This window comes from Oncorhynchus gorbuscha, linkage group LG25 (assembly GCF_021184085.1).
Source record: "Oncorhynchus gorbuscha isolate QuinsamMale2020 ecotype Even-year linkage group LG25, OgorEven_v1.0, whole genome shotgun sequence".
NCBI lineage: Eukaryota > Metazoa > Chordata > Actinopteri > Salmoniformes > Salmonidae > Oncorhynchus > Oncorhynchus gorbuscha.
Window position 1 is genome coordinate 13,007,394 of NC_060197.1, and position 23,627 is coordinate 13,031,020.

The following is a 23,627-nucleotide window of genomic DNA, read 5'->3' on the forward strand; positions in this document are numbered from 1 at the left end:
CTGGAGGCTGAGACAGGAGGGGTCAGGAGACACTGGCCCCATCCGATGATACCCACAGACAGGGCCAAACAGGAAGGATATAACCCCACCCACTTTGCCAAAGCACAGCCCCCGCACCACTAGAGGGATATCTTCAACCACCAACTTACCATCCTGAGACAAGGCCGAGTATTGCCCACAAAGATCTCCGCCACGGCACAACGCAAGAGGGGGGGGCACCAACCCAGACAGGAAGATCACGTCAGTGACTCAACCCACTCAAGTGACGCACCCCTCCTAGGGACGGCATGAAAGAGCACCAGTAAGCCAGTGGCTCAGCCTCTGTAATAGGGTTAGAGGCAGAGAATCCCAGTGGATAGAGGGTCACAGGCCAGGCAGAGACAGCAAGGGCGGTTTGTTGCTCCAGAGCCTTTCCGTTCACCTTCACGCTCCTGGGCCAGACTACACTCAATCATATGATCATAAGACTCATCTCTTCAGTAAAGACTTAAAGGTTGAGACCAAGTCTGCGTCTCTCACATGGGTAGGCAGACCATTCCATAACAATTGAGCTCTATAGGAGAAAGCCCTGTCTCCAGCTGTTTGCTTAGAAATTCTAGGGACAATTAGGAGGCCTGAGTCTTGTGACTGTAGCATACGTGTAGGTATGCACAGCAGGACCAAATCAGAAAGATGGGTAGGAGCAAGCCCATGTAATGCTTTGTAGGTTAGCAGTAAAAACCTTCATCAGCCCTTGCCTTAACAGGAAGCCAGTGTAGGGCGGCTAGCACTGGAGTAATATGATCAAATTTTTGAGTTCTAGTCAGGATTCTAGCAGCCGTATTTAGCACTAATTGAAGTTTATTTAGTGCTTTATCCGGGTAGCCGGAATGTAGAGCATTGCAGTAGTCTAACCTAGAAGTAACAAAAGCGTGGATACATTTTTGGACAGAAAGTTTCTGATTTTTGCAATGTTACGTAGATAGAAAAAAGCTGTCCTTGAAACAGTCTTGATATGTTTGTCAAAAGAGAGTTCAGGGTCCAGAGTAACGCAGAGGTTCTTCAGTTTTATTTGAGATGACTGTACAACCATCAAGATTAATTGTCAGATTCAACAGAATATCTCTTTGTTTCTTGGGACCTAGAACAAGCATCTCTGTTTTGTCCGAGTTTAAAAGTAGAAAGTTTGCAGCCATCCACTTCCTTATGTCTGAAACACAGGCTTCTAGCGAGGGAAATTTTGGGGCTTCACCACGTTTCATTGAAATGTACAGCTGTGTGTAATCCGCATAGCAGTGAAAGTTAACATTATATTTTCGAATGACATCCCCAAGAGGTAAAATATATAGTGAAAACAATAGTGGTCCTAAAACGGAACCTTGAGGAACACCGAAATTTACAGTTGATTTGTCAGAGAACAAACCATTCACAGAGACAAACTGATATATTTCCAACAGATAAGATTGAAACCACGCCAGAATCTCTCCAAAAGAATGTGGTGAACGATGGTATCAAAAGCAGCACCACGGTCTAGGAGCACGAGGACAGATGCAGAGCCTCGGTCTGATGCCATTAAAAGGTCATTTACCACCTTCACAAGTGCAGTCTCAGTGCTATGATCGGGTCTAAAACCAGACTGAAGCATTTTGTATACATTGTTTGTCTTCAGGAAGGCAGTGAGTTGCTGCGCAACAGATCTTTCAAAAATAATTCAGAGGAATGGAAGATTCGATATAGGCAGATAGTTTTTTATATTTTCTGGGTCAAGGTTTGGCTTTTTCAAGAGAGGCTTTATTACTGCCACTTTTAGTGAGTTTGGTACACATCCTGTAGATAGAGAGACGTTTATTATGTTCAACATAGGAGGGCCAAGCACAGGAAGCAGCTCTTTCAGTAGTTTAGTTGGAATAGGGTCCAGTATGCAGCTTGAAGGTTTAGAGGTCACGATTATTTTCATCATTGTGTCAAGGGATATAGTACTAAAACACTTTGAGTGTCTCTCTTGATCCTAGGTCCTGGCAGAGTTGTGCAGACTCAGGACAACTGAGCTTTGAAGGAATATGCAGATTTAAAGAGGAGTCCGTAATTTGCTTTCTAATGATCATGATCTTTTCCTCAAAGAAGTTCTTGAATTTATTACTGTTGAAGTGAAAGCCATTCTCACTTGGGGAATGCAGCTTTTTAGTTAGCTTTGCGACGGTATCAAAAATACATTTCAGATTGTTCTTATTTTCATCAAATAAGTTGGAAAAATAGGATGATCAATCAGCAGTGAGGGCTCTTCGATACTGCACGGTACTGTCTTTCCAAGCTAGTCGGAAGACTTCCAGTTTGGTGTGGCGCCATTTCCGTTCCAATTTTCTGGAAGCTTGCAGATCACAGATACCTTAAAAAAACAACTGTCAGAAAACAAGTCAGTATCTGGTGTGACCACCATTTGCCTCATGCAGCACAACACATCTCGTTCGCATAGAGTTGATCACACTGTTGATTGTGGCTTGTGGAATGGTGTCCCGATCCTCTTCAATGGATGTGTGAAGTTTCTAGATATTGGCGGGAACTGGAACATGACGTCGTACACATCAATCCAGAGCATCCCAAACATGCTCAATGGGTGACATGTCTGGCGAGTATGCAGGCCATTGAACAACTGGGACATTGTGTTTGTCTGTAGTTTATACCCGTCCATACCATAACCCCACCGCCACCATGGGGCACTCTGTTTATAGCGTTGACATCAGCGAACCACAGTCCCACTCGACACCATACATTCTGTCTGCCATCTCCAGTACTGTTGAAACTGGGATTGATCCGTGAAGAGCACACTTCTCCAGCGTGCCAATGGCCATCAAAGGTGAGCATTTGCCCACTGAAGTTGGTTACGACTGTAGTTCGGCGAGAACGACGAGCACACAGATGACAAGCACGCAGGTGAGCTTCCCTGAGAGGGTTTCTGACAGTTTGTGCAGAAATTCAAACCCACAGTTTCATCAGCTGCCCGGGTGGGTAGTCTCCGACCATCCCGCAGGTGAAGAAGCCGGATGTGGAGGTCCTGGGCTTGCGTGGTTACACGTGGTCTGCAGTTATGAAGCCGGTTGGAAGTACAGCCCAATTCTCTAAAATGTTGTTGAAGGGGGCTTATGGTAGAAACATTTACATTCAATTCTCTGGCAACAGGTCTGGTGGACATTTCTGCAGTCAGCATGCCAAATGCACGCTCCCTCAAAACTTGAAGCAAAACTTGAGACATCTGTGGCATTGTGTTGTGTGACAAAACATCACATTTTAGAGTGGCCTTTTAGTGTTCCCAGCAGAAGGTGTAATGATCATGCTGTTTAATCAGCTTCTTGACATGCCACACCTGTCAGGTGGATGGATTATCTTGGCAAAGACGAAATGCTCACTAAGAGGAATGTAAACAAATTTGCACACAAATTGTTAACTAAATAAGCGTTTTGTGCATATGAATCATTTCAGGGATCTTTTGCGCATGAATCATGGGACTTTACATGTTGCATTTATATTTTTGTTCAGTGTATCTCAGATGCATAAAGCCCTGAAGGAAGGGTTGTTGCTCGATGTTATCTGAGTGTTGCCGGTGGCAGTGTATGTACTGTACATAGACTTTATCCAAAGTTTATTTTTATCGTAGATCATTAATGCTCTTTAACGAAATCTCCCCTGTAGACATGAATGTTTGCCTGCTCTTTTCCCTTCAGATACTGCTAATAACATCCCTTTGGTTTGACTGACTCACTCATGATATCTTAGGTGAATCTAATAATCTGCCTATGATTTTGTGTGTGTGTGTGCGTCACATGATGATAGGGGAATTCTGCCTGCTGAGTGCTCTATACAGATAGGCTCAGTGAGTCTCTTGCATGCTGATTGGCTGAGACTGCCAGTGATTCTGATAGGACCATGGGACTGAAGGGAGGGAGGAGAGAGCGAGGAAGACCTTTTGATACAGACGTGTGTGTGTGTGTGTGTGTGTGTGTGTGTGTGTGTGTGTGTGTGTGTGTGTGTGTGTGTGTGTGTGTGTGTGTGTGTGTGTGTGTGTGTGTGTGTGTGTGTGTGTGTGTGTGTGTGTGTGTGTGTGTGTGTGTGTGTGTTTGAGTGTGTACATCACAGATGACAGGCGTTGCCAGTGATTGTCTGCCAGCGATGCTGGCACCTCAGGTCCTGCCCATGTAAGCATCGATCTACTGCTCTTTCTTGAGAGTGTTGTCATGTCCATGGGGTAAAAATAGACCTCCTTGTAATCACCATTGTGTCTCCTGGGCTATTTTTGACCTGTGCTTCATCTCTGATTAGTTTTTATATTCAGCAGGTCATTGGTGCATTATATATATATCTCTCTCTCTCTCTCTCTCTCTCTCTCTCTCTCTCTCTCTCTCTCTCTCTCTCTCTCTCTCTCTCAGACTAAACAGGAAGGAAGGAAGGAAAGGAAAGTCACTACAGTACAGTAATAAGGTTGACAGAAGGGGACACATAGAACTATAATGAGTAGAAAGGACGTTCCCATTGGCTCAGTTGACAGGTCCATAAGCGATCCTGATTGCTGAGTGTGAACCGCTGGATGGCTGCGTCCTCAGACGAACTCAACTTGTCCTGGAAACAAGTGAGAGAAACATTGCATACTGCGTCCTCCCTGGGCTCAGAACGAATGCCAAGTGCCCATGCAACACTCCTCATCACACACACCCCAGTGACACACACCTGCAAGTATACCCCAGCAGCACACGTCACCACACAGACATGCCAGTCTGTTCCAGTGACAAACACATCACCAAACATACGCCAGTCCACCCTAGTGACACACACACGTCAGGTCTCGCCCTGGACCCAGACAACCCTCTGTGTTCCACTGGTGTGATATGTTCACAATAATATGACAAATAGCTTAATGTCAATATTTGTGTGTGTGTTTGGCATTTTTCATGCTCCTCTCTCTGAGATCAGTGTCTTGTGACAATGACCAAGCCTGCGTGTGCATGTGTGTGAGCATGACACTTCTCTGGGCCTAAGTCTCGCTAACCCCCAGCCAGCCCTGTGGATAGATAAGGAATTGATGTACGTGGTCTGTGAGCTGCCTTATCCCAGGGGCCCAGCCTCTCCCAAGAGAGAGAAGGGAGCAGGGAGCAGTGTGTTATAAAACACATAATCTGGCCATGGTCCACAGGCTCCGGAGCACATTTCCTGTCCCTACATACGATTCGGATTGGCCCATTTTCTGCCAGCATACTGTACATACGATTCTGAATGGCCTCTTGGCTCCTAATCCAGTCCAAATTCCCATTCAAAGAAACCTTCCATGGTGTGCACACCTGCAAACATATTTGGTACATCATTTGTAATGTTAGCTTTACCAATAGATGAGTATTGAATCACCCAATAGAATAGCTGTCAATGACACTAAAGTGTTATGAATAACAGACTTTACATGCCAGTTGAAGCTAATTCTGTTTTGACATACAGCAGAGAGTAGACCCACAGTATCGTGCCTTAGTCATGTATAAAACTACAGGAGTGATTGCTCACGAAATACATTTCACAACATTTAATCAATAAAAGGGTCCTTTGGAGGAAGGATTTTGGACATATAGTTGACATTAGTACAGTATCTTTCAAGCATAATTGAAGTTGGACTATTTGTGACATTTTGGCTATACCCAGGCCTCCTTTAATACTCCATAACGTTTCATCTGTAGGTGCTACAAAGCAAAAATGTGCGTCATGCGAATCTTTACCGCATGAAAATGGATTCAAAATGGTCGCCTTCTGCTGTTGATTAGCAGGATGTGCAATGATACAAGTGAAAGGAGGGCTGGGATTCATTACATTGCCTACTATGCCAATTTCTCTGTATAAAATGGGCCATAACTTTAAAACTAGAAGAGATCCTACTCTGTAGAGTATATTATGTTCAACAATACATTGAATCATTTGCAACACCAAATTTTTATATTTTCAATATTCATGTTTATATTTTTCAAAATGTTTAAATGAATGTGAGAAAATTGTTATTGAAATCAAAATAGCACTCATTTTACCGAGCAAGCGGTAAAGCTTCACGACAGCAAGTTCTGCTTTGTAGCATCTACAGATGAAACATTACGAAGTCTTTAAGGAGACCTGGCTAAAGCCAAAATGTCACAAATATTCCAACTGTGATTCATTATTTCTCAATTTTGCTTTACGATACAAATGTTAAATATATTTCAACAATCCTCCCTCCTAAGCTCTTTTTTTTGTTCTAGTTTTGTGAAGAATCACCCAAAGAGAGCGTGTGTGTGTGTGTGTGTGTGTGTGTGTGTGTGTGTGTGTGTGTGTGTGTGTGTGTGTGTGTGTGTGTGTGTGTGTGTGTGTGTGTGTGTGTGTGTGTGTGTGTGTGTGTGTGTGTGTGTGTGTGTGTGTGTGTGTGTGTGTGTGTGATTTACAGTAACAGTGCAGCTGAAAGGGGAGAGTGCAGTAATGTTCTTTATTATGCAGCGTGTTTGTTTGGTGGTTCACATGTGTGACGTGTGTGTTTCTGTGCGAGCACTCATGCATATGACACGGGCAGTGTGTGCATGAACCGTTGTGTGGGGTGTATGTGTTGTACAATAATCTTTCAAGAGTTGAAAGACTTTCTAAGCATATGCTTTCATGTGAGGAAGTTGAAACACCCGATGCACACAACATAACACTGCAGAATACCGTACAGAATATCCTAGTGAATCTCCCCATTTGGTGTTCGCTACCCAGACAGCCATTCACTGCAAGCCTTCCGCCCTGAATGTCTGACTTGAGAAAATGTAGCATGGAAAATCTTTCAGCTTTGCTATCGTTCCCATCAGGCTGTGTAACATTGGCATAACCCTCTGAGTGTTGGTACAGGGCTTGGTCCACATCGTGCCCGCTGCCCAGACCATCAGACCGCTGCCACACAGGAAACAGCAGGACAGACATGTTTCCAATTACATGCTATAAACCGACCTGCGCTGCAGCCATCTATGGCAATGCGCTGCTGATAAACGTCAAACGGCAGATTCTTTGAATTATTAATGGCGAGGAGGGAGCAGCGAGTGACGACAATCCATAGATGAAGCTGTAATTTAGGCACGACCTCGTAAGTGCTCCGCTCACTCACTCAGCAAAGAGGGGAATGCACACACACCGCTTTTTTCCATTAGCTTTTGCAAAAGCCGGTAAGCTTGAAGTATGGCTGCTGGTACTTGTATTTTAGTGTGTGTGATTTTTAATCTATTTGGTGCCAACCAGTTCAGCCCAGTAGGCTAATTTGAAACTCTTTTGTGTGTGTTTTACATTGTTATGGAATAGGTTAGGCACTTTAGACAGCGCAATACCACTTCTACACTCCATTCCCCCAGGGGGCAGCAGCAACCTTGTCCAATTGCTGAGCCTGGTTGATAAGAAGATTGGGGGCTGGGGGCAGCAGCAACCTTGTCCAATTGCTGAGCCTGGTTGATAAGAAGATTGGGGGCTGCCAATTTAAGGAGTGCCAGCTTGTAAAGCCGCGAAGCTGCTGGTTGGTGTGGTGGCCATGAGGCTGCTGGTTGGTGTGGTGGCCATGAGGCTGCTGGTTGGTGTGGTGGCCATGAGGCTGCTGGTTGGTGGTGGTGAGGCTGCATGAGGCTGCTGGTTGGTGTGGTGGCCATGATGCTGCTGGTTGGTGTGGTGGCCATGAGGCTGCTGGTTGGTGTGGTGGCCATGAGGCTGCTGGTTGGTGTGGTGGCCATGAGGCTGCTGGTTGGTGTGGTGGCCATGAGGCTGCTGGTTGGTGTGGTGGCCATGAGGCTGCTGGTTGGTGTGGTGGCCATGAGGCTGCTGGTTGGTGTGGTGGCCATGAGGCTGCTGGTTGGTGTGGTGGCCATGAGGCTGCTGGTTGGTGTGGTGGCCATGAGGCTGCTGGTTGGTGTGGTGGCCATGAGGCGTTTCATTTGGTTTTTGAATCTTTAGTTCAGGCATGCCTGTCTGTGGTTTCCTTATTGTATATGTTCAGTCACCATCTGAACCAACGATGATCTGCTTGGAACGGCCAACCAAGAGGTGGAGAGAGACAGAGCTGGCCCTGGAACAAGGTACGGGCGCGGTCTCCCAGGGCCCATTCAATGCATTCTCTGATTGATCACCGTACTGTGCTGTGAAAAAGGATTCGCCCCCTTTCCAATTTTCTCTACTTATACATATTTATTTTATACTGAATTCTATCAGATCTTCAACCAAAACCTAGTAATTAGATAAAGGGAACCTGAGTGAACAAATAACAACAATGACATATTTTACAAACAGTTATGCAACATCCAATGCCCCTGTGTGAAAAAGTCATTGCAGTGCTTGGTTTTCGCCAGACATAATGGGACTCATGTCGTCCAAAAAGTTCATTTTTTTTGTTGCTCATCTGTCCGTAGAACATTCTTCCAAGAGTTTTGATGATCATCCAGGTGCATCCACATGCTTTTTTGGCAAACTAGAATCAACTTTTTGGATGACGTGTCCCAATATGTCTGGCGAACACCAAACAATGCATTCCACAGGAAGAACCTCATACCAACGGTCAAGCATGGTGGTGGCAGTGTGATGTTTTGGGGATGCTTCACTGCCTCAGGACCTGGACGACTTGCCTTAATAGAAGGAAACATGAATTATGTTCTGTATCAGAGAATTCTATAGGAGAATGTCAGGCCATCTGTCTGTAAGCTGAATCGCAGCTGGGTCATGCAGCACGACAATGATCCAAAACACACAATCACAATCAATATTAGCAGGCTAGTAATTGGTTTGGTAACAACATGGCCTGCTATCCTGATTTTCCACACAGTTTGACACTTTCAGTGTAGGTCAATGGGATTGGGAGATACCAGGGCCTCTCTCTCTCTTTCTTCCCCTCTCTCTCTTTGCTTCCTCTCTCTCTTTCCCGTTCCTGTCGGACTCTGTAAGGTCACTGTAAGCCCCCAGCCCCCATGGGAAGGTGTTTCGTCGATATGAAGCAGGGAGGACAGGGGAAGAGTGAGGAGAGCGAGAGAGGGGGGAGGGTGAAGACGGCGAAGACAGGGAGCGAGCGAGGGAGGAAGGGAGAAAGGGGAACATGGTGAAACAGCTGAGTCCAGTGTTCTACTCTCTTTATTCCTGATGACTCCCAGATGTTTCATGAAACTCCACTGATACTCTGTCTTGCTCTTTGGCCCTGCATGTGCTTGCAGTACCACTCTCAGGACATGTCCTCTTATTTAATCAGATATTCCCTCTTCCCCTCTTTCTCCTTCCCTCTTTCATCCTCTCAATATTATCCCTTGGATGACAGGCATGCTTTGAAATTCTTGTGGACTTTTATACATTCTTAAAGTAGAGTCTTCGCTTGAACAGAATAGATGGATGCCATGGACAGTGTGTTAGTTATTTTGTCATATCGTTGAAGCTGACGCCAGTACCGGATCATGCTCTACTGGGAGTGTGTAGTGACTGGGCTGTGATGAGTCTGCTTTGTGTGTCATACAGTTCTCTACTATTGTGTGTATGATGGGGCTTTGTTAAGCATACTGTATTTTTCCCCTGGAGGAACAACAGGAGGAGAAGAGGAGGTTCTGGAACATATTTTGGCCCCATCACAGCTCTCACCATGTAAATGAAAACAGCTTGTCTGAAGTCTCCTGGGGTTTGAGTACAATTCCCAAAACGCATGTACCCACACACACGCACAGACACACACAGACGTCACACTCTGAGGTAGCTTGTTAATATTGAAGAACACAGTCGAAGTGCTCTGGCTTTGTTTTTTCTGTCAACCACCTTAAAAAAAAAACCTTCTTTCCACTATTTGTAGTTGTTTTTTTGGGAGCCGTATCACTAGGTACCGACTGGTTAACATTTTCTCATAAACCCGCTCTGTTGAGGAATGTTTATTTCTCTGTTTCCACTGTATTGTCCAGGAGCCATTTCACAGAGCAGAAAGAGTGTTTGTCAGTACTGAGGGAGGGAGTGGGACTATAATTGTTTTCATTTTGGTAGAGGTCCGGCTCTCTAATGCTTCAGACAATAAAAGCTCTTCTTTCCTCTCTCTTTAACAGTGGCTGCAGTTTCTGGCTCACAGCAAATTCACAAATCTGCTTTTATGAGCTTGGGGGCCTCCCGGTTTCACAGCCCTGCTCTGGAAAGCAGAGTGCACTGCCAAATGATGTTGGAGGGATCGAGGTGGTGTGTGTTTGCATGTGCGCGTGTGTTTCTTGACCTGCCTCATTATTCAAACCCCATGATGAGACATCAAGTGGACACATAAATCCAGGCAATGTGGATCAGAACTCACCTACTGATCTTTTAATTAGTACAGTTAAGTGTGTTGTCAGAGCCAGTTGGCCCAGACCTGAGGTCAGTGTCTTCTGAACGCTGTGTTTTTTGTGTGTTTTTTTTTTTACATTCTCCACAGTCAGTAATATGCTCTGTCCCCTCATGTTACTGTTGTTGTTCTTCTTCACCATAACATGGCACTAATAGGGGAAAACAAGATGGCGGCTACCATCCCACATGGAAATACTGCAATTTACTATATAATACTACAGTACTTAGTATAGACCTTTATAGTAAACTGTAGTATACTTTAGAATACTATACTACACACGGTAGTATCCCTTGATCATGTATAGTACTTTCTGTAGAATGGAATGTTGTACTATAGTAAGTACTACAGTATTATCCAGAAGACAAAAAATACCGTAGTAAATACTACAGTAATGTCCACAGAAACAAAACACTTCTTTAACTATAGTAAATACTACAGTATTTCATTAGAATATACCCTTCCCATTCCCCTCCCCCATATCGCAATTTGTGCCACCCATAAGTGAGAAACCTACATGCCAAGTATATACCATATATTGTGTTCCCTACAGGTTATAGAAAAGAGCAAGCTCTTTTCAATGCTATGGATAATGGCAAATTTGTAGGTGTACTATTTTTAGATTTCAGTGCAGCATTTGATTTAGTGGATCATGAAATAATTTTGACAAAATTAATGCATTATGGTTTTAAGGAGGAAGCATTGAATTGGGTACAGTCATATGTAACTGACAGGAAACAGTCCACCTATACCAATGGTTATTTTTCTTCCCCTAAATGTGTTAAACTGTGGAATACCGCAGGGCAGCTGCCTTGGGCCACTTCTTTATTTAATATATACAGTGCCTTGCGAAAGTATTCGGCCCCCTTGAACTTTGCGAACTTTTGCCACATTTCAGGCTTCAAACATAAAGATTGAACATTACATTTACATTACATTTAAGTCATTTAGCAGACGCTCTTATCCAGAGCGACTTACAAATTGGTGCATTCACCTTATGACATCCAGTGGAACAGTCACTTTACAATAGTGTAGTGCATCTAAAACTTAAGGGGGGTGAGAGGGATTACTTATCCTATCCTAGGTATTCCTTAAAGAGGTGGGGTTTCAGGTGTCTCCGGAAGGTGGTGATTGACTCCGCTGTCCTGGCGTCGTGAGGGAGTACATAAACACAGACAGTTTTATATCTTTATGTTTGAAGCCTGAAATGTGACAAAAGGTCGCAAAGTTCAAGGGGGCCGAATACTTTCGCAAGGCACTGTACCAACGACCTTCCCTATGCCTTGGTTGAAACTCAATCTACTATATTTGCAGATGATACTACAATTTATGCAGCAAGACAATCTGTTCAACAGGTACAGCAAGCTTTACAAGGAGATTTGGAGAATATCAGGAAGTGGGTTTGCCAAAACAAACTTGTTTTAAACACCAAGAAAACCAAAGTTATGTTGGTCTGTTCAACTAGGAAAAGGCCAAAACAGCATGAGATACAATTAAGTATGGGAGGAGTACAAATTGAAGAAGTGGCAGAAACCAAACCATTGGGAGTGCAGCTCGACAACTGCTTATCATGGTCGTCTCAAATAACTCATCTATGTAAGTAAAAACAAATATTAAAACAGCATGCAGCCATTTTAATAATGGGAATTGATGAAATGATGTAAATATATATATATATATATATCACTGTCACATATGCATATGTATATACTGTACTCTACAACATCGACTGCATCCTTATGTAACACATGTATCACAGCCACTTTAACTATGCCACTTTGTTTACTTTGAATACTGTATGCTGCTCTGTACCATCACTCATTCATATATCCTTATGTACATGTTCCTTATCCCCTTACACTGTGTATAAGACAGTAGTTTTTTTTAGCTAAATAGAAGCACAAGCATTTACCAGGAAAATTTACCAGGAAAAATTATTCAGCAAATAACACAAGCATTAATTGAGAGTCAGGTGAACTACTGTTCGGTGGTCTGGGAAATGCATCATCAGGTGAAGTTAGGAGACTGCAGAATGCACAGAACAAAGCAGCAAGGATTGTTTTAAGGTGGAGATATGGTTCTTCTGTTGCAGTCATGCGCAGTGTTCTTGGTTGGGCATCAATCGACAAGGTACTGTATATAAATGTAAACATTATTTTAAAACAATTTAAATATAGTATATAGAAATGTTGTGGGATTATAGTAGATGAAGAATCAATATGTTTTAGATTGAGTATTTATTGGGTCATTATGCTAGTGTATTATGTATGTTTGTAATAGTGTGTTATATGTGAAAGTGTGTTTGTATTATAAATAGTATTTGAATGTTTAAGGACTCTTGGAAGATTAGTCCAAATGGGGACTAAAAGAGATCCAAATCAAATCAAAGCTCTGAGTTATCTGTTCAGACCCAAGTCATACCTACAGGTTATGGAAAATGTGTTCTTTTAGTATTTCTCCAGTAGATTTCCTGAAGGAGAAATCCCCCACTTCTATGCCAAAGATAATAAAAGAGAAACACTACAGTAATGTCTGCAAAAACTCTACTGTAAATACTACAGTCTGCAAAACTACTACTGTAAAGTCTGCAAAAACTCTACTGTAAATACTACAGTCTGCAAAACTACTACAGTAAAGTCTGCAAAAACACTACATTGAATACTATAGGTTTATACCATAGTGTAATATAGTCTTCTTTCATGTGGGATGCAGCTGCACTTATCAAGCAAAAGAGACATACTGATCATGTTGGATTGACTGACTGACTGACAATACGCTCATTGTCCCATCACATAATGCAACTCTGATGTAACATAACATACAAAAACCACCTGCATCCATCAGGATTATATTAGAGGCTCATTGACAACCCTATTACCTATGGATAGAACTACTTAGAGCCTCATATTTGGATATTCTCAATATAATGCTACCCTGTATGAATCCTGTCCACACACCCTGTCCCGTTAAATGAGCTCTTACAGATCCAGAATAATCCCTAGAATTGCTGGGGACTTAGTTCGGTGAAAAGCCCCGAGGCTTTTATCCAGGACATGGTGAACACTGCTGGGTCCATCCATTACGAATCACGGCCATTTGATCGGTTTCACCTGTTTCTGGCAGGGGCTGTGTCCCAAATGGCACCCTATTCCCCACATAGTGCACTATTTTTAAAGACGTGTGCTATATAGGGAATAGGGTGGCATTTTGGTGGCAGCGAGAGACCGTGTTCTGGGTGGAGTGGGGCAGTAATGGCTGTGCCACAGATTCGCTCGATAAGGATGATTACTAAATGGACCAGGCTTTTCCTATCCTCCTGCCCGCTGTGCCGTGTGTGTGTGCGTGTGTGTCAGAGTGGGGTGGTATTTTGTAACAGGGTATGGTGTCTCTCTTCCAGCTTTGTCCTTGTAGTATTTATGGTACTCCAAAAGAACCTCATCCACCTTCCCCTTGATTTCCATCTCCTTCACCATCCCTGACTTCTCCTTCTACTCACACCTGCACCTCTCCATAGCCACGGGAAGTAAGGGGGCTAAGAGTTCACTCCTAAAAAATATATATACATTGTGTACTATTTTCTACATTGTAAAATAATAGTGAAGACATCAAAACTTTGAAATAACACACTTGGCATTCTCTCAACCAGCTTCATAAGGTGGAATGCAGGACATTTTTTCAGATATATTAAACGTAATGAACAGTAATACCTTATTTACATAAGTATTCAGGTCCTTTGCTACGACACTCAAAATTGAGCTCAGGTGTTTTCTGTTTCCATTAATAATTCTTGAGATGTTTCTACAACTTGATTGGATTCCACCTGTCATTGATTCAATTGATTGGACATGATTTGGAAAGGCATGCACCTGTCTATATAAGGTCCCACAGTTGACAGTGCTACCATCTCTGCAGCACTACACCAATCAGGCCTTTATGGTAGAGTGGCCAGATGGAAGCCACTTCTCAGTAAAAGACACATGACTGCCCGTTTGTTTAGGTGCTTTTTGGCAAACTCTATTCTCAGAACATGAGAAACAAGATGCTCTGGTCTGATGAAACTAAGTTTGAACTCTTTGACCTGAATGCCAAGTGTCACATCTGGAGGAAATCTGGCACCATCCCTACGGTGAAACATGGTGGTGGTAGCATAATGGTGTGGGGATATTATTCAGAGGCAGGGACTGGGAGACTAGTCAGGATTGAGGGAAAGATGAACGGAGCTAAGTACAGAGATACTTGATGAAAACCTGCTCCAGAGTGCTTAGGACCTCAGACTGGGGTGAAGGTTCACCTTCCAACAGAACAACGACCCTAAGCACACACCAAGACAACACAGGAGTGGCTTCGGGACATCTCTGAATGACCTTGAGTGGCCCAACCAGAGCCCGGACATGAACCTGATCGAACATGTCTGGAGAGACCTGAAAATAGCTGTGAAGTAACACTCCCCATCCAACCTGACAGAGCTTGAGATGATCTGCAGAGAAGAATGAGAGAAACTTCCCAAATACAGGTGTACCAAGCTTGTAGCGTCATACCCAAGAATTCTTGATGCAATAATCGCTGCCAAAGGTGCTTCAACAAAGTACTAAATGGTCTGAAAACTTATGTAAATATTATATTTTTATTTGTAATGAATTTGCAAAAATTACAGTGAATTTTAGAATAAGGCTGTAAAATAATAAAATGTGGAAAAAGTCAAGGGGTCTGAATACTTTCCGAAGGTGTTGTGTATATTAATAAATAAATAAAGCTTTACTAGTCCTGTGTTAGCAGACCGATACAGCCATCTGTAGCACGGGCAACAAAAATAATTGCTACCCACAGTGAAAAAAAACACCTAATATTTCTCCTTCCTCTTCCTCCTTCTCTTCATCTTCGTCCTCCTTCACTCTCATGAGTTATGTAAATGCTTCAGGTCCATCAAAGATTTGTGGAGGGCTCAACTCATGAGACGGGTGTGGAAACTGTTTACTTGTGTGATTGTGATCCCCGAAAATCCCTCCAGTGAGAAGAAGATCCCTCCAGTGAGAAGAAGATCCCTCCAGTGAGAAGAAGATCGCTCCAGTGAGAAGAAGATCCCTCCAGTGAGAACGAGTTCTGCTGACAGAGAAGAGAGCCAGTCTAATCCTCATGCAACCAGTGTACATGTGACATAGAGACCGAGTACTTATATTTAGAAGACATTGTGAATAACATACAGATAGACCTTTAAGTCTATAATGGTGTGTTGATAATGAAGGAAGAGTGGTATGGCTCGTTGTACTGTAAGTGGGAATAATTTAAGTTTAGATAATTGCATTTTTACGTCAGAGAACAGTTCATTTAAGGTTGTCAAATCAAATCAAATGTATTTATATAGCCCTTCGTACATCAGCTGATATCTCAAAGTGCTGTACAGAAACCCAGCCTAAAACCCCAAACAGCAAGCAATGCAGGTGTAGAAGCACGGTGGCTAGGAAAAACTCCCTAGAAAGGCCAAAACCTAGGAAGAAACCTAGAGAGGAACCAGGCTATGTGGGGTGGCCAGTCCTCTTCTGGCTGTGCCGGGTGGAGATTATAACAGAACATGGCCAAGATGTTCAAATGTTCATAAATGACCAGCATGGTCGAATAATAAGGCAGAACAGTTGAAACTGGAGCAGCAGCACAGTCAGGTGGACCGGGGACAGCAAGGAGTCATCATGTCAGGTAGTCCTGGGGCACGGTCCTAGGGCTCAGGTCCTCCGAGAGAGAGAAAGAAAGAGAGAATTAGAGAGAGCATATGTGGGGTGGCCCGTCCTCTTCTGGCTGTGCTGGGTGGAGATTATAACAGAACATGGCCAAGATGTTCAAATGTTCATAAATGACCAGCATGGTCGAATAATAGTAAGGCAGAACAGTTGAAACTGGAGCAGCAGCATGGCCAGGTGGACTGGGGACAGCAAGGAGTCATCATGTCAGGTAGTCCTGGGGCATGGTCCTAGGGCTCAGGTCAGTTGCAACTGGAGCAGCAGCATGGCCAGGTGGACTGGGGACAGCAAGGAGTCATCATGTCAGGTAGTCCTGGGGCATGGTCCTAGGGCTCAGGTCCTCCGAGAGAGAGAAAGAAAGAAGGAGAGAATTAGAGAACGCACACTTAGATTCACACAGGACACCGAATAGGACATGCGAAGTACTCCAGATATAACAAACTGACCCTAGCCCCCCGACACAAACTACTGCAGCATAAATACTGGAGGCTGAGACAGGAGGGGACAGGAGACACTGTGGCCCCATCCGAGGACACCCCCGGAGAGGGCCAAACAGGAAGGATATAACCCCACCCACTTTGCCAAAGCACAGCCCCACACCACTAGAGGGATATCTTCAACCACCAACTGACATACGTGTAGGTATGTCCTGCTGTTGTAGAGGAGATAACTATGTTAAGTGTACGTTTATGGCTATAATTATGTATGAGGAGGTTGAGGAGGTAGGGGGCGGTTTAGAGTGATGCTGGAGAGGTCTATGTCAGGACCACTCAGGTAGAAAAGTGCTCCAAGGCTCTCTCTCTCACACACACACACACACACACACACACACACAGGGCAGTGCTAAGAGCTGAGATGAAAACTAGTCCCCCCTCTATATCACTCTCCTCTCTCTTTCTCTCACTCCCCCTCTCTCCCATCTCTATCGATCAGTCTATCTCTTTTAGTTACGTAATAAATAATGAGTCAGGATTATTATTGTCTCTGGACTGAAGAGGAGAGGCCTGACCTTATCTCCTCTTAGTCAGATGCCATTTCTATCCTGGGAGGAGAGTGAGGAAACCAGGCCTGGCACTCTTTGATCTTAGGTTGTTTGCTTTGTGTCCAGATACTGACTCCAACTGAACGGAGAATGTATTTTCTGTTTATTTATTATCCGTCCTTCGTCTAATCAGGAGATTCCCGTTGTGATAATATTCTGATTTGCAGGGGAGCATTTGACCATTGCGTCGCGTCTTGTAGCCCTCGCAGGTTAAGATGACACCAGGCAAACCGCAGACCTTACATGCCTGTCTGTGTCCCAGGGCTCCCAACACTAACCCCTGATTACCGCCATTGATTAGGAAATTCAATTCGCATTAAAAACAATCCGGTGTTAGAGTCAATATGTTCCCCCGTGGGACCGGAGCTTTCATACTTCATTTCCACTTTTGGCTGCGTCACAGATTCATTTGGCTCGGGAACCGAGGCCGGACGGTTCACAGTGTTGTTTACCTTGTGTTAAGAGCAGTCACCCAGGACTGATTTAGCCCAGAGAGCCCACACCAAAGACAGAGCGATACTAAGGACCCTTACAACAGCGTATAGGACTGTGTGTGCTGTAGGACCTACTGTTAGGACTCGCCCTGCTGTGCACCCAGGGAAATAGGGGAAGGGGGAGGGAGGGAGAGAAGTGTGTCAACCAGAGGAGGCTGGTGGAATGAACTATAGGAGGATGGGCTCATTGTAATGGCTGCAATGGAATAAATGTCCGTGTCCATGCATACATTAGAGCTGGGTAAGGTCAGTCAGGGACAGGAGGAGAGAGGGGAGGTGAGGGAGCAGCTGTCAGCGGAGCTGTGATGTCTGGGGAACATGCTCCCCTTCAATAACGATGAGTGTCAAAGACAGCCGTTTACTGTCCTCTGCTCTGCCTGCCTCTTTTCCCCTCTCCTCCCATCCACATACGGGAGCTACTGCCTGGGGGCTACACTGACCTAATAACAAGAGCCAGGAGGATTCTGCATTCCTTTTTGTTATGCTGTGTGTGTGTGCGCATGATGCATGCTCTGGGTGTTCTACAAATGCTAGAACAACCTTGTTTTAAGCATGAATGGTGAATCACAGCCAACTGATAGGTTTTACTCAATCAGTTGTTAAAGCAATTTATCGTCATTGGAGTGAAAGACCAGGTTTAAACCAAGTCCAAATCTATCGCTAATTAATTAGCTTGTAATATTGTTGCTCACCCTCCCTCCACTGTCACGGTTCGGCCCAAAGCTTTCCGGTTCTATTCTAGTGAAGCTGGGAGTACCGGTACTGGATGACTTTGTGTCGTTAGCAGATTTGATTAGTGCCATGGTTCATTGGGGCTTTTGTGTTTTATATGGTTCTCAGAGTGATCACTGTACACAGAGAGGTGATGGATGGCAGGTGCAGAGAGAGAGGTCCTATGTGGGAACCAAATGAACACTGTCTGGAGACTGAGAGCTTTATGACTTGCTGTATGACTGGCGGCGGTGAGCTGGTTTTGATGTTTATCAAATCTGGCACAGTTATATTGACTCGTTTGCCTTTTCCATCTCTCTCTCTTCTCGCTTTCTCTCTCTCTCTCTCTCGCACTCTCTCTCTCTCTCTCTCTCGCACTCTCTCTCTCTCGCACTCTCTCTTGTTGTCTCCCTCTTTCTCGCTCTCTCCTTGTCTCTTGTCTCTCTCAGGTATAAACTCCTCTCTGAGTTGATTCATACAAGGACTCTGCGTTTTGCCAGTTCATGAACCTAGTTCCAGGTGAATATTGTGCATGTCTTTTCTATAATCAAACTCTTAGCCTCCGAGCCAATCCTAGCCCTGTAGAGTGGTGTGTATGTCTAGAGGTTAATGAGTACCCTGGGTGGACAGGCTGTCCACTAGGTATGAAGTCTTTACAGCTTCATAGCAGCCTGTAAATGTCCTGGGGGCTGTTTTTTATCAACTCATTACTACTGCCATCCAGGCCAGAGACTGGACTTTCTCACAGTGTTTGGTTGTGGCTGAAATGGCAACCTATTTACTTTACAGTGCATTACTTTTGGCCAGTAGTACATTATATAGAGATGAAGGATCTTAATTTAATCACACTTTTGTGGAAAATTCTCAGCCAGCACAGCGCGGAAATGCAAACTTGTAGTGTATTCTAAGCTTAAAAAGTATTCTAAAGTTTGTCATTTCCACTTACATTTTGATTTGATTTTATCATCCCCTACAAACATGTCCATTTAATTATAATTAATAATATCCAAGAAAAATAATTCACATTTCCTGTTGCTGCAGGATTATTTTCCTGCTTTAGCAAACTGGCTCAAGTTAAGCTCTGACATCTGTAGGTTATAGGATGACATTTCAGACATCCTATTTGAAGATGACTGAGATAGTAAATGAGGCTTTTGCTTTTGGAAAAGGCAGGTGAAAAGCTGATTTCGAGTGTGTTGTATATGTGTCACAAAATAGCCTGGTTCAATATACTAGCCGTAACATAGTAAAAGTACATTTGGGACACTAATTAGTATGATATGTTACGTTTGGTAGGGTTACTAAGACAAAATCAAAAGTGTGTGGTTGATCAGGGTGGATGGGTGGGCATATAATGTTATCGTATAGCAACCCAAAGGCTGTGATTTCAAATCTCATCATGGACGACTATAGCATTTTTGTTAATTAGCAATATTTAAACTACATACTACTTTTTATCTACTTTACAACTACTTAGCATGTTAGCTAACACTAACCCTAACCTTAACCTTTTTAGCTAACCCTTCCCCTAATCCTAACCCTAACCATAATCTTAACCTTTTAACCTAACGTGTCATACTAAATGGAGCGTCATGGATTTATGTACAGAATAATATGAAATGCTGTGAGACCAGGTTGCACCAAAAAATGGTCAAAGTTTAAAGTGCTAAGGGACACAATAGTTCACTGGTATTCAAAAAGCATCTCAGAGTAAGTTTGCTGATTTAGGATCAGATCACCCCACTCCATATGATCTTATTAATTACGATCTAAAATGAAAAAAACATCCAAGATCAGCACTCCTAAATATGGGCCCTGATTTTGAGTGGTTTTGACTCAAGAGCCACATCAATATGAACTAGCTATTTAAATTAGCCAGCTCTATAGGGTCAGCCAATCACAACTGTGATCACTTCTCATTAGCTCAAACATTGATTAATGAGGACATCACCTAATTAATCGGGGATCTCTCAGCTCCATGGAAACTGAATCTGCCCAAAATTGTGAAATATAGAGTATATCCACACCCCAGAAATCAAATTACAGTATACAGTATATGTGAGGTGTCCATGTTTGGTTATTGTCATAAGAAGCCATCAAGATGCTTTGTCAAAACATTGCATGACAAATGTCCCTCCAAACCCTTATGGTAGGTATCCACAAGTGGCACCTCAGCTGAGATGATATGGGATTGTTTTGACGTTATAGAATGTTTGTCTGTTTAGGCTCAGGGACATGTTGACATTCCAATACAATACATGGAATTCGACACTCTTTAATTATTGAATTTTCACTTAATTTCCTGAATTGACAATAGATAGAACTCCACAGGAATGTTTTTACATTTTAGTCATGTAGCAGACACTCTTATCCAGAGCAACTTATAGTAGTGAGTGTATACATTTTCGTTCTGATCAAGCCATCTGTTTGGATCAAGCCATTTAGCAGCTGAAATCTCTGTCCCAGTCCCATTTATTATCAAAAAAAGTTTTTATTTCACCTTAATTTAACTAGGTAGGATAGTTGAGAACAAGTTCTCATTTACAACTGCGACCTGGCCAAGATAAAGTAAAGCAAGTGCGACACAAACAACACCACAGAGTTACACATGGAATAAACAAACATACAGTCATCGACACAATAGAGAAAAGTCTATATACAGTGGGTGCAAACGTGGACTAGACCATTAACGTCCTGAGGGAAAGGGTAGTGTTTTTATCTGTCTCAAACCATCAACGTCCATGTCAACTGATAATGACATCACCAGTGCTAGACAACGTTGACATTTCTGGACCTTCTCTTACTGATTCTGGCTGGGGCTGGGACTGACGGTGGGAAGACTGGGAATTCCGCCCTGGGCTTGGCTGTAGATGGGAAAGGAACGGAAACGTTGAACATGCCCTCTGTTGAACAGAAAGGGGACCGGATCAAACTTTCTCAAGACACATTGAGACAATCGTCCTGGACTGAAACTCCTTTATAACTACAATTTGCTACTTATTTTGACAACATACAGTGCATCTATCTGGGCTGTTTCCTGTGTTTCCCACACTAGGAGGTTACGATTGCTCAGGTATTCACGCTTCTATTCACAAAGTTTTAAAAAACAACACAAGATTATACTTTCCTAACGGGTGAAATGGCAATACTGAGCATTGACACGACAATATCTTCTTCATTCAATCAAATATTACTATTCCTTGTCATGTTCTGTTTGATATTGCATGGATGAAAGACCCATACATCCGATCTGGGGATATTTTGCTGTGTTGCACTTTTGTCATATGCTGTTTTGTTATGTAACTTGGACCTGGACTTGACATAATCCCTCCACAGAAGTGGCAACTTTGAGAGGAATGCAAATCTATCTAGTGCCCTCTGAACTCATGATGTTGATAGTCAACATGCAGTGGTTCCTAAACTGCCATTAGAGAGAGTGATAATCTTCATAAATCCTCTTAGCTAAAGAATAAGGACATAACAATAGATAAATATCCTTACATGTCCTTGGACCTCTGCTTTATATCTCCCAAAGCATTCTGGGATAAGGTTTTCAAACAAAATAAATCCAACTCATTCTGTGTCAGTAACCTTAGCATTTAGCCTTTTGGGCGTAAAACAGATTTTATATATATAAATACAGTACCAGTCAAAAGTTTGGACACCTACTCATTCAAGGGTTTTTCTTTATTTTTACTATTTTCTACATTGTAGAATAATAGTGAAGACTTCACAACTATGAAATAACACATATGGAATCATGTAGTAACTAAAAAGGTGTTAAACAAATCAAAATATATTTTATATTTGAGATTCTTCAAAGTAGGTCATCTGATGCAGCACTCCATCACTCTCCTTCTTGGTCAAGTAGCCCTTACACACAGCCTGGAGGTGTGTTGGGTCATTGTCCTGTTGAAAAACAATGATAGTCCTACTAAGAGCAAACCAGATGGGATGGAGAATCACTGCAGAATGCTGTGGTAGCCATGATGGTTAAGTGTGTCTTGAATTCTTAATGAATCACAGACAGTGTCACTAGCAAAGCACCATCACACCACCTCCTCCATGCTTCATGGTAGGAACCACACGTGGAGATCATCCGTTCACCTACTCTGCGTCTCACAAAGACATGGCGGTTGGAACCAAAAATCTCAAATTTGGACTCATCAAACCAAAGGACACATTTCCACTGGTCTAATGTCCATTTCTTGTGTTTCTTGGTCCAAGCAAGTCTCTTCCTTATTATTGTCCTTTAGTAGTGGTTTCTTTACAACAATTCGACCATGAAGGCCTGATTCACACAGTCTCCTCCGAACAGTTGATGTTGAGATGTGTCTGTTGCTTGAACTCTGTGAAGCATTTATTTGGGCTGCAATTTCTGAGGCTGGTAACTCTAATGAACTTATCCTCTGCAGCAGAGGTAACTCTGGGTCTTCCTTTCCTGTGGTGGTCCTCATGAGAGCCAGTTTCATCATAGCGCTTGATGGTTTTTGCGACTGCACTTGAAGAGACTTTCAAAGTTCTTGAAGTGTTCACTGTTGACTGACCTTCATGTCTTAAAGTAATGATGAACGGTCGTTTCTCTTTGCTTATTTGAGCTGTTCTTGTCAAAATATGGACTTAGCCTTATTTGGTAAAAGACCATCTTCTGTATACCACCCCTACCTTGTCACAACACAACTGATTGGCTCAAATGCATTAAGAAGGAAAGAAATTCCACAAATGAACTTTTATCAAGGTGCACCTGTTAATTGGAATTCATTCCAGGTGACTACCTCATGAAGCTGGTTGAGAGAATGCCAAGAGTGTGCAGAGCGGCCATCAAAGCAAAGGGTGGCTACTTTTGAAGAATCTCCATATACAAAATGTATTTTGATTTGTTTAACACTTTTTTGGTTTTTACATGTTTCCATATGTGTTATTTCATAGTTTTGATGTCTTCACTACTATCCTACAATGTAGAAAATAGTACAAATAAAGAAAAACCCTGGAATAAGTAGGTGTGTCTAAACTTTTGACTGCTACTGAATATATATATATATATATATTGTATATATACACTGCTCAAAAAATTAAGGGAACACTAAAATAACCCATCCTAGATCTGAATGAATGAAATATTCTTATTAAATACTTTTTTCTTTACATAGTTCTTTACAAAATCACACAAAAATTATCAATGGAAATCAAATTTATCAACCCATGGAGGTCTGGATTTGGAGTCACACTCAAAATTAAAGTGGAAAGCCACACTACAGGCTGATCCAACTTTGATGTAATGTCCTTAAAACAAGTCAAAATGAGGCTCAGTAGCGTGTGTGGCCTCCACATGC